Here is a 12,939-nt window from a genome sequence, read left to right on the forward strand (position 1 = left end):
TATATATATAGCTGAATCCCACCGTTGGAGGTGGGAAGGGACAGAATAGAAGGATTTTGGGAAACAAATGCATGCAGATGATTTACATCTTGGTTCCACCTGTTAGCATTGCTGGCTTCGTGGTTATTGCCACGTAAGTCTGCTTGTGCTACTAGAGTTGCCAGCAAGGTAGAGACCTATATAGCTGGTGCACTCCAGATGATCTGTCAACAGGGGCGAGACCACGACGTGACTAGACCATATTGACCATACCATGAGGGCTAAGAAGTAAAATAAATATATATATAAAAATATATATCACCACCTGACCAACCTAGCCAAAGTTAAGGTGTGTTAACTAAGGCTTAAGAGTTAAGAAGTCACCGTTGTCGGCGACTCAACTACTAAATTAAGAGCTCTTCCTAACCATTTTCTACAGGATAGGATGAGTGGTACTACTTGCCCCCAAGATTGTGTCTGCAGACACGTATGGCCCTAGCGAGCAGCAGATCTCATATGCCATCTTCACATCTCGCAGGGAGTGTGAATTGAACACAGAGTTGCTTCGCTAAAACATGGTACTCAGGATGTTGCTGAGTGCCATGCTCTGTTGAAATGCTTCCGAGGCCGCGCCCTCACCTCGTGAGCATTCAAATCAAAAGATTTCAAATCTTTGTGCCAACACAATGAAGGAGCTTTTTTGAAAGAACTCCTTAACAATAAAGCCAGGGTGTTCTTCGATATGGGCAAGTCTGGTCTTTTCGGAACACTGCAGATTGTCCGTACGACTTCGACTTTCTTGAGTTTTATGTAGATAAAACTTGAGACACCTGACAGGGCACAGGACTCTCTCTGGCTCCTGCCCAATAACTTGTGCCATCCTTGATTCCAAGCTCCTGGCCCAAGAACAAGACGGGTTTCCATTCTTAGGCCACAACGGAAGGCTTAGAGAACGCACCGCCTTGTGTTCTCTAATGCCAAAACTTCTGACGATGGCTGAAAACCTCACTAACCCTCTTTGTCGTATCTAGGGTGGTTAGAAAAGGGCCTTCCTGATCACGTGCAAGAAGTTAACAGGTAGGAGATGTTCGAATGCTTTGACATCAAGAACTTCAGACTATGTCTAAGTTCCATATTGAAAGCTTCGATCTGGACATGCACAGTCAGTCAGTCTGTACTAAAGTCAGGTGACCGACCAGTTGACCAGTCAGACGCATCAAGGACAGCAAGGCTGTACCCTAAAGACCATAAGGCACTATTCTTCGCTGAAGGATGAGTGTCTGGACTGCCTGGGCGATTCAAGCTAAGCAAACCTTGGGGTATGAACGCAACCCAACGTCGTTAGCGAATCAACTCCTGAGCCACTCCTGACTCGAGCTTCTGGTGCCAGGAGAAAGGAGCGAGGAGCAAAAAGGCGATTCAGTCCCGAAGGACAAATGCCTGACAGTCCAACCTGGTCTCATGTTAAACGATCATCGGGGGTGTGTAAACGCAACCGACTTCGTCAACAAGAAACTCAGGGCTACTATGTGTCTCCTGATCTCGCACGAGTGTCTGACTCCGAGAAAACAGGTGAGACAAAAAGTAGATGGTGAGCGAGTTTCGAGATTCCACAGAACTCAAAGATCGTGAAGGGCTTTGTTGTTTGACAGAAGCAAATCTCTGAGCCCAAAGGCCGTCAACAACATATTTGCGTATTCTTTAATAGTTGTGACTGCCAGCTTATCCCATTCTTCAAACGGAAAGGGAAGACGGCAATCTTATGCTGTCAACATCTCGATAGTCTGAACGTAGTCAGACTCAGAGCGGAGAGGTTATAGGTACCTTTCGTGTTAAAGTAGACCGACTCTCTCGGAAAAGGTCCTTGGAAGGACGTGACCTCTGTGAATCTAGGATCTTGAAGGCCAACATGGGGCGATTAGCGTCATTGTCGCTCCCTGTGATGGTATAAATCATCTTATTACATTTCCTAAGCGTTTGAAAAAAGGGGAAAAAAAGAGACTAAACATCCATCCCTGTTCAATATCATAGCGAAGAGATGTATGAAAGGACGTCCCTAAAGTCTCCATAACTATCAACATACTTCTAAAGAAAGATTCCACTCGGAAGTCAGTAGTTGCTGCCGTCGATCGAGACGATTCGTACGGACTTTTGCAATCCTGTAACGAACCTCTAGAGGATCGTTACATTCTACGTCTGTTGTTATAATAGGCTCTTTCTCGTAAACCCGAACAGGGACCGAGAGAAGATACTTCCTAAGATATGAGTGGGCTGTGGAAGATCAGAGTTGATATGGACCACTGGTTCCAAAAACTCGTTTCCAGGACTGGAGGGACGACAGAATTGCTTCCACTTCTTTCAGATTATGATCCAGGACATCTGAAACCCTCTCCAGATGTCCGGCACCTTCTTTCTATCACCTCAAGTGATACTTAACGCACCGAGAGATGTTCAGAATCATTCCTAGATCTTTAATAAAATTTCAGTTTCCCGTAGGAAAAAACTGTAGAGGTCTGAATTGCAGTCTATTCAGGGAAACAAACTTCTTTAGGAAGGAAATGGTCCCCAGCAAGCTCATCCATTCCCTCACACAGTATGTTTACTTCCCTAAAAAGGCTGGGCTTTGCCTAAGCATGGAGAGCATATAATAGTGAAATGTTGCGGTAGACTCGTAGTCCTATACCGTGCGGTAACGAGCACCGAAAGGAGTAAGAGATATCTCTGAGAACATAGTAAGGCAAAACGAATGCAATGTTTATTCATTCATGTAAGAAATCCCCTCAATCTTAGGCTAAAGTCCGTGATTGTAGGGCAGAGATACAGTTAGTCAGTCTCAATCCCGCAGGAGAGAGAGAGACGTAACTGCCAGCACAGAGATACGGTTAGTCATCAATCCCGTCATCCCGAGAGAGAGAGCGTAACCTACAGCGCATGACAGCGAACGAGCTGGTACTGCCTCGTTTGGACTGGCGGAGAGGACAGTGACAGCAGCAGCTTACGATCGTCGTCTCTTAACTTTATGCCTGGGTTGCCAGCTACCCTATTCTACGAAGAAATAGGTCCGTAATTTTTAGCATAAAGAGACTCTCAAGCTGGTATATTTAAGCGAAACAGAAAACGCTAAATATATAGATGCGTTGTGTCGTCATAACACTACCATACAACGGTAAAAGATAAATCGGAAACTCCTGGAAGGCTGCAGGGAGTAACGATTAAATGTCCTTAAATTAAAAGCAATAGACCTCTCGGTTGCCATCCGAAGAGGTAACTACAGCAAGCGTATATGACTTTGAGCCAACCAGTAGTAAAATAACGCAAGGCAAAATATGATATTATATTGCAATAAAGTTTTTTCATACTTACCTGGCAGACATATATACTATAGCTGAATTAGGAAATACAGCTACATACATATCTGCCAGGCAAGTTTCATAAACAAAACTCAAGAGAATTGAAGCGGACAGCTCAAGCTTCTTATGTTATTGGACATAAGCGTTCATTGACGTAGTCTACAAGTCTATTTCTTGTACGAGTCTGCGAATGATGAATGAGAGCTCTTCCGAATCTTGTCAATAAGAGCTTATCCGCTTACGCAATATAAAGTTAATGAGAAGTTTGTCAATGAGAACTAACCCATTTACGGGACAAAGAGATAATTTGTCAATGAGGGGATACCCACTTACTTGACAAAACGATAGTATTATTGTCAATGGGGAAATTCACTGAATTGACAAAACGTAATCCAGGAAGTCGAGCATTTTATTTTCGATTCCCGTCTCAAACGAGGAAGGGGCAAGAATCCTGTTAAGAGACGGCTTACGACAGGTAGAACGACGATGTTCAATTCGGCAGCGTAAGTCCCGACTAGGAACTAACAAAATCTATCATCTGAAAAGCCCTTTCAGATGGGCTAAAAAGCTTGCAAAATTATCCTGGGAAGAGGAAGAAACTCTCCAACCAGCTTCCTCTCCCGTATCAAAATTTATTGGCAGTATGGCAAAGGAAGTCCTGTCTTGCGCTTTCCTCCTTTTGATGAGTGCCTTTGCAAGAATCCTACTGAACGTTGCCGAGAGTCCTGACGTGCAGGACGTCGAGCTTTTACATAACCCATAGCTGCCTTACCGCAAAGTCTTGACTGCGGTAGAGCAAAAGAGATCTTTCCTTGAGCTTTCCATAACTCCATCCAATCCTGGACTTTACGAAAAGCAATATTACTGACAAAGACTCTATAATTCACGAAAACCCCTGGTCTTGATGGGTTTCGAAAACGAAGTTGCCTTTTCACTTTAAGCTTCCTCCGAAGCACTGCTTACTTCACATTCTTCGCAGGCGATGTAGAAGGGATCACCGAAGTTAGGTAAAAAATCTTTAGGCCCAAATCAGCTTGAAGACTTCAACAGAAACGTTCAGCCAGGCGACACACCTGGCGTGCGCGCTCGGCGTCCACTGACTAGCAGCGAGCACGCTCGGCGTCCATTGGCGAGCAGCGAGCACTCTCGGCGCGCCGCTCGCGCTCGGTATCCACTGGCGTGCGCTCGGCCTCGGCGTCTACTGGTGCGCGCTTGGCGTGCACCCGCGTGCGCGCCTGGCGTCCATCCGAACGTCCCGTCCAAGCCGAGCGTCAAAAAAAAAAAGCGTGCAGAAAAGCGTCACGCTCCTGACAGGCGTCAATGCAAGCGAAACTGCCTTCAGGAAGAGCATTAGACATCTCCGGAGAGAAAACCGACTGCACGAAGCAGTCTCAGGTGAAGGGTTGATCGTGTGAGAATACGCGGGGCGAGGGAACGCCTTCTTATTCTCACAGCAACAAAGCTAGGACGTCCGCGCTCAAAAGCGTCCTGCTAATATGACTTGCTTTCCCTTTTCTCGGTGGAAAGACGTACACGAGTTCAGGCGACGTTCGCCTTCTTACTTCTCACTGCAACGCATGACGAGAGAGAGAGAGAGGACGTGAAACGTCCTCTTCTATAAAGCTTCTATTTAGAGGCGCGAGTCCTTCCGAAAGCTCCAAACCCTGCGCAGGGAGGACGCTTCGGAGGACGAGAAGCAATCCTTCAGGATTCGTGCACGCACTTTGGCAGCCTAGGAGTAACTTCAGGTCTGCCGAAGGCACGTCAGATCGGTGGGAGTTCCTCGTAACCCTCCTTCGGCTTTCGACATGCTCTCTCCCTGTTCCTGTGGGAGTCAAGCAGAGGTCCCGGCTAGAGGCGAAATAAGGCCGATCTGACGCACCCTCCACTACACAAGGGGCACTGTCACTGCACTTAGCCACTTCACTTTTGCTCTCCAAAGCAGCACTTTCGATTCTAAGTTACGAATCGATAGAGTATCAGAGAAAGGTCAATACCCTCTACAGAAACTGTTTATTTAGGGCCCGAAGGCAACATTACAGGGTTAGGAGTAACAACTACAGAAAGTAGCACTTTTCACCACAATGATAGGAGAGCGAGCACCTTAGATTCCAAGATACAGATGGAATCTATAACGTAAAGGGCATTACCTCACGAGACATATTTATAGCCCGTAGGCCATACTACAGGGTTAGGCAAAATAGTCTACAGGTAGGTTAGCCTACCCTGACTTTGTTTACTGATTAATTGCGTACATATGAATCATACGTCTTCCTTATGGAATTAGACAAAGTCTCACACTCCTTACATGACAAATCTCAACAAAGAAGCAAGACACATAGCCCTCGTGCATATCGAGTGCGGAACTACCGAAGCTTTCGGTAGCCACACCCTATCTTAGCAGACAACACCCTCTGAAACTAGCCTAACTAGATTCAGATATACAAAAATGAATCATATTCAAAACAATTTAAGATAGCGTATGCCTAGCCACAAATCCAAGTCAATAAATCAAAAGACAATTAGGATATTTAGCGGCCATGAAGTTTCCAAAATCCTAAGACGGAGGTACTGAAAACAGGTGTTTCCAGCACCGGCGACAGAAAAATTATGAATAGAAAATGGGACTGGTTCCTGATACCCGCCTCCCAGCGGCGGGAATGGGTACTACCACCTGGCCGACCACTGTGTGTGCCGGAAGTTTTTGAATTTCTGTCGGACTTCAGAAAATACAGCATATATATATCTGACAGGTAAGTTTCATGAACAAACTTTTTTTTTTTTTTTTTTTCATAAAAATGAAGTTTTTATGATAAAACGAAGTTTAATGTATACTTACCTGGCAGGTATATATATAGCTATATTCTCTGTTCCACCTGGCAGAAATTTTCAAAACTCGCGGCAATCGCTAGTAACCTATTAGTAGTTCAGGCAACCACCACCCCGTTACCGTGGCGCTAGCGCTAGGAAACCGTTCCCAATTGGGCCAGATTTTATTTTCTCTGAACCCTGTCCCCTGAGGGGAGGCGGGTGGGAATTAAATTATATATACCTGCCAGGTAAGTATACATTAAACTTCGTTTTATCATAAAAACTTCATTTTAATGTATGACACTTACCTGGCAGGTTATATATATAGCTGATTGACACATTTGGAGGTGGGTCAAGGACAGCAACATTCTTAGAGTATATATTATTAAAATATTATTAAAACTCCAGGTTCCTTACCTGCTAAGGTAGCTGACTTCATAGGTCCTGCCTCTAAGCCTGCTTAAACCTTAGTAGCTCTCAACAAGGAAGTGTCCTGTATGTTGAAGAAGCTAAGACTGGAACTGACTACTGGACGTGACCAATGTGTTGACAGATCCTTACAGCCCTCTTATGCCACGGCATTCAAGCTAGTAACAGATCATTTACCTGAACTACACACACATCACCCGATAATACTAACACAACTGAGAAAAGTACCGCACCCTTTTCTCAGACGACCAAGAAACACAAAACACCATCACCTAATAAAAACAACTAGCTTACAAGAAGGTTATGGGGTAGTAACTCCTTTGCCCAATACTGTACCCGAGGACACGTATGGACCTAGCGTCTGACAATTATCGAAGGTTGTCTGAACGTCCTAAGATAATGAGACGCAAATATTGAATTAGTTCTCCAATATGTTGATTCAATAATTTCCTTGAGGGCTAAATTCTTTTTAAAAGCTAATGAAGTCGCCACTGCCCTGACTTCATGAGCCTTCACTTTCAAAATACCAAAGCTCTGCTCTTCACACAACATATGAGCCTCTTTAATTAACTCTCTCATGAAGAAGGCTAGAGCGTTCTTCGTCATGGGTCTAGTGGGGTCTTTAACTGAACACCACAGAGCATCAGACCTCTGATAACTCTTGTTCTTTCTAAATAACATCTCAATGCTCTCACTGGGCAGAGAACTCTTTCTTGCTCGTTACCGACCAATTCAGCTAGACCCAAAACTTCAAAGGATCTTGGCCAAGGATTAGCTGGATCCTCATTCTTGGCCAAGAAAACCTTCTTGGAATGAACACACTGCATTGCCGTGTCTCCATCCCACCTTCTTCGATATGGCCTGAAGCTCACTAACTCTTTTAGCAGTTGCCAATGCTACTAAAAAGATAGTCTTCTTAGCAAGATCTCTCAGAGAGGATTCCTCTAACGGTTCGAATTTGCTAGAAGTTAAATACTTCAAGACCACATCCAGGTTCCACGCAGGTGGCCTGCCTTCTGATTGTTTCTTCGTCCCAAACGACCTAATCAGATCTCTCAAATCTAAGTTATTCGAGATGTCTAGATCCCTGTGTCTAAACACTGAGGTTAGCATACTCTTATAACCTTTAATTGTCGAAACTGACAAGTGTAAATCCTTCCTCAAGTAAGAAGGAAATCTGCGATTTGGGTCACAGAGGTACTGGATGAAGACACTTTCCTGTTTTTACACCACTTCCGGAAATTGTCCCACTTCGACTGATACACCGTGATTGTGGAGGTTCTTCTGGCTCTAGCCACTGCACTGGCCACCTCTCTAGAATATCCCCTCGCTCTGACCAGACGTTCGATAGTCTGAACGCAGTCAGACCCAGAGCGAGGGTATTCTTGTGAAACCTGTCGAAGTGGGGTTGTTTGAGTAAATCTACTCTTAGAGGAAGAGTCCTTGGTGTATCTACTGTCCATTCCAGTACCTCTGTGAACCAACTTTGGGCCGGCCAAAACGGGGCTACTAAGGTCATCCTCGTTCCTTTGCTCTCCCTGAACTTCTTCATCACTTTCCCCAGCACCTTGAACGGAGGAAAAGCGTACAGATCTAAGTTTGACCAATCCATCAAGAACGCATCTACCGCCACTGCTTCCTGGTCTGGAATCGGAGAGCAATATGTTGGTATCCTCTTTGTTCTGGCTGTCGCAAACAGATCCACTACCGGACGGCCCCACAACTTCCACAGGCTCTGGCAAACCTCCATGTGCAACGTCCACTCCGTCGAGAGAAGTTGCTCTCTCCTGCTCAACAGGTCCGCACCCACGTTCTTCTCTCCTTGTATAAACTGGCCTGGTGAGTATCACGACCTTTTCCTCTTCTGCCCAAAGCAGAATTTCTTTTGCCAGATTGTAAAGGGGAAAAGAATGAGTTCCCCCTTGCTTCCGAATATATGCCAAAGCCGTGGTGTTGTCCGAGTTGACCTGCACTGTCTTGTTTCGAATCAACTCTCTGAAGTGCTTCAAAGCCAAGAAAATTGCCAACAGTTCCTTCCTGTTTATGTGCCACTTTGTTTCGTCCTTGTTCCAAAGTCCTGACACCTCTTGAGGGCCTAATGTTGCTCCCCAACCCGCGTCCGACGCGTCGGAAAACAAGACGAGGTCTGGGTTCTTCTGCTGAAGCGACATCCCTCTTGCTAACCTGCCTGGAGTTAGCCACCACTTTAATTCCTCCTTTACTTCGGTCGGAATTAGAAACTGGAAGGAATCCGGTTGCGATTTTCTTGGCCATGAATCCTTCAGGAAAAACTGAAGAGGTCTCATGTGCAGTCTTCCTAAAGAAATGAACCTCTCTAGTGAAGAGAGTGTGCCCAGTAGACTCATCCACTCTCTTGCAGAGCATCGGTCTTTCTTTAGAAAATCCTGCACCTTCTGAATGCATTGGGCTTGCCTTTCGGGGGACGGAAAAGCCCGAAAAGTCACTGCCGATATCTGAATCCCCAAATAAACTATCTGTTGTTTGGGCTCCAAATGGGACTTTTCCCATATTTCACTACCAGACCTAGGTCTTTTGCTAAGTCCAATGTTTGACTTACGTCCTCCAGACATTGACTTCTCGACTGGGATCTTATCAACCAGTCGTCCAGATACAAAGACACTCTGATCCCTCTTAAATGTAGCCATCTCGCCACATTGGACATCATCCTCGTGAAAACTTGAGGGGCTGTGCAAAGGCCGAAGCAGGGCCTTGAACTGAAAGACCCTGTCCTGAATCACAAACCTTAGATACTTCCTGCTTCCTGGATGAATCGGAATATGAAAGTATGCGTCTTGTAAGTCCAGAGTCGCCATCCAGTCCCTGGACGTACCGCTGCCAGTACTGAATCGTTCGTCTCCATAGTGAACTTGGTCTTTCTACGAAAAGATTCAGTTGACTTACGTCCAGCACTGGCCTCCAACCTCCCGAGGACTTTGCAACCAGGAACAGACGGTTGTAAAATCCCGGAGATTCGTGATCCAGAACAGGTTCTATTGCTCCTTTCTCTAGCATGGAAGCTACCTGCTCCCACAGAGCCGCTTTCTTCTCTAAATCGTTGTAATTTGCCCCGAGGGCTCTCGGAGATGTTGCGAGAGGAGGTCTTTTCACGAAAGGAATCTTGTATCCTTCCCGAGCTACGTTGACAGCCCAGGGATCTGCCTTCATTTGTTGCCAAACTTCCCAAAACCTTGAAAGTCTGGCTCCCACTGTCGTCTGGAGGACCGAGTTCTCATTCTTTAGAGGGGGTCTTGGCTCCTCTTTTCGCGGGTACTCTCTTACCCCTAAATGCGGGTCGAGCGAAAGTTCTTCCTCGAAAGGGCTGTTGCGACGGTCTAGTCTCCTTTGGCGTCTTCTTCACCAACTTGGTTGGTAAGAACTTCTTAACCGAAGACGAAAGAAGATCTTGAGTGGCTTTTCTGCGAAAGGGATAGAGCTATATCCCTAATCACCTCTGAAGGAAACACGCTGTTTCGAAAGGGGAGAGAACAGTAACTCCGATTTCTGAGAGTTAGAAACTCCTTTTGAGGCGAACGAACACAACAGCGATCTCTTCTAAGCACTCCTGCTGTGAATAACGAAGCCAGCTCATTAGTTCCGTCTCTAAGAGCCTTATCCATGCAGGACATAATGCTCTTAGCTGTCTCTAAGTCCTGCGAATCCTCTTCTCCTATGGAATTCGCTAGCGCTCCCAAAGACCAATCCAAGAAATTAAAGACTTCGAAAGTCCTAAAATCCCTTTAAATAGATGGTCAAATTCCGAGGACATCCACCAGACCTTGGCCGACTGTAACGCCTGTCTGCGTGAGCTGTCCACTATACTGGAGAAGTCCCCCTGGGAGGAGGCAGGTACTCCCAGGCCTAGACTTTCTCCAGTAGCGTACCATACTCCTGATTTAGAAGCTAACTTAGCTGGAGGAAAAACAAACGAGTATTTTCCCGCTTCTTTCTTGTCCTTCATCCAGTCATTCACCCGTTGAAGGGCCTTCTTTGCCGAAATTGACATCGTCATTTTCAGGAAGGAGGACTTCTTTGGAGTCCTAGTCTTGGAAAACTGTGATAAGGGGGATAACGGAGCTGTCGGTTTAAATTCCCCCTCAAAAACAGCAATAAGACGTGAAGTCAGAACCTTATAATCTGAAGAAGGTTCTGTATTCTTTTCTTCAATTACTTCCAACTCTTCTTCTGCTGAAGAAATATCTTGCAAGTCGTCGTCGTATTGACGCTTCGTTGACGGACTAGCGTCCTGCCGCCTGCGTCCTGCGGCTCGCGAGGCATCGGCGTCCTGCCGCCTCTCGATGTCTTGCCGCCTGCGTCCTGCGGCTACCGATGCGTCTGCGTCCTGCCCGCCTCTCGATGTCCTGCCGCCTGCGTCCTGCGTCCATCGTAGACACGCCTGCTTCCTGCCGCCTGCGTTCTGCGTCCACCATTGGTCCCGCGTCCTGACGTTTGCGTCCTGCTTCTTCCGACACTATTTTCCTCCTAGCGCCAGTGCGCCCTGCGTTCCCTCGGCGAACGCGTCCTTGTCTTCCCTTTTCGAAGACTTAATTGGGAAGGAAATCGTCCTTACGCCTCGAAGATGCTTGTTCAGGCGCATCCCAAGACTTCACCAACACTGCCAACTTGGACTGCATTTCCCGTAAGAAATGCTTCGTACCATCCTCCTGAATGGTAGACGACGAAGGATGAGGATTACGAGCTGGACTGCGACCTAAAGGAGAGCGATCTTGTACTCTACCCGACGGAGAAATACGAGGGGAGGATCCATAAGAAGATGGAGGCGATTCTCCCAAGGCAATACCATGCCGAGACGGACGTATATCGCCAGTGCGATTTGCGTCCTCTCTAGCACGAAAAATCCTTTTCCTCTTGATCGGTACTGCTTCCCCGTCTTCCGAGGATGACACCCTCAGGACTATCCAAGCTCACTATCTTGCACCTGTCTCTCGAGAAGCAGTTGATGTCCTGAAAACGTCCTGCTTTGTGGGCGAGACACCACTGCATACCGACGTTCTCGCTCGGAAGTCGAACCTTCCGAGGACGCACACTTCCCAGTTACGCCTTTTCTGCGGCGAACTGCAACAGCCTGGGAACTTGCAACAGGACTGTTCGAAGGGACGCCTGACCGTGTCAAAACCTCTCTCGCCTCCCTTCGACTGTCGACATGCCTTCTCCCTTGGGTCTGGGAGCTTGACAGAGGTCTAGGTCTAGGAGCACGAGAGAGACGATCAGACGCCCCTCCACTACACTTTCACTGACATCGAAAGCACTAACCTTGTCTGTAAGTCGCTGTATCTGGTCGCCCATGGACGCAAGGGCAGCGAACACTTTCACAATATTTGTATCGTTCGTCTCCTCCGATACAGCAGCGGGCGCAGGAGATACCTGGGGAGAAGGAACTACCAATTCTACATTAGAAGGAGCTGGAGAGGAAATACAATCACTCCTTTTACTCGAAGAATTTGACTTCTCACTACGAGAAACAGATCTCCTTACACGATCTTTCTCCAGTCTCTCAACGTATTTCATAAAGACCTTCCATTCCTTCTCTGATAAATTCTCACATTCAATGCATCTATTTTCCCAAGTACACACCTTCTCCCTACATTTCTTACAAACTGTATGAGGGTCGACCGAAGCTTTCGGCAGTCTTACCTTACACCCCTCTTTTACACACACTCTAAACATACTTCCAGAGTCAGACATCTTAAAGAACAATCCAAAGCGAATGCCAAGCTAACGTTTCCGAGTACAATACCAAAATCCAAGATCAGTCAGCAACGAGAATGAAAATTCTAGCAGGGGAACCACCAAACAATGTTGCCGGTTCGGCTGGCAGAGAAAATCTGGCCCAATTGGGAACGGTTCCTAGCGCTAGCGCCACGGTAACGGGGTGGTGGTTGCCTGAACTACTAATAGGTTACTAGCGATTGCCGCGAGTTTTGAAAATTTCTGCCAGGTGGAACAGAGAATATAGCTATATATATACCTGCCAGGTAAGTGTCATACATTAAACAAAATGTTTAGTCATTCAACTTCTAATACCAAAGCAGATAACCTTTAGAAGAGGTGATTGATTAACTGCTCAACCTATTCTCAATTATTGCTGGTTCAAATATTAGAAGTCTAATTAACTGATCAACCCATTCTTAATTATCCATTTCTGATATTACCAGTTGAATTGGAATTTACTGTCTTGCTTGGTCTTCAAACTCAAACCACCTCACCACCTCTTAAAGTAGTATGTACACTATGTATTCCCTACAGTGGTCACAGAAATCCTAACCTCTATTTTTATTTTGAAGCTTAATTTTTTCAAAATAAATCCAGGCCAAGTAATACAACCCTCCTC

At 46.1% G+C, this 12,939-nt stretch overlaps 1 protein-coding gene across 2 annotated transcripts in view; it reads right to left on the reverse strand.

The window, feature by feature from the left end:
- LOC135201418 (ubiquitin-conjugating enzyme E2 J1-like) overlaps nucleotides 1–12,939 on the reverse strand; it is a 101,626-nt gene that overhangs the window by 2,568 nt on the left and 86,119 nt on the right. The window lies entirely within an intron of this gene.

The sequence above is a fragment of the Macrobrachium nipponense genome, chromosome 28, assembly GCF_015104395.2.
Source record: "Macrobrachium nipponense isolate FS-2020 chromosome 28, ASM1510439v2, whole genome shotgun sequence".
Taxonomy (NCBI): Eukaryota; Metazoa; Arthropoda; class Malacostraca; order Decapoda; family Palaemonidae; genus Macrobrachium; species Macrobrachium nipponense.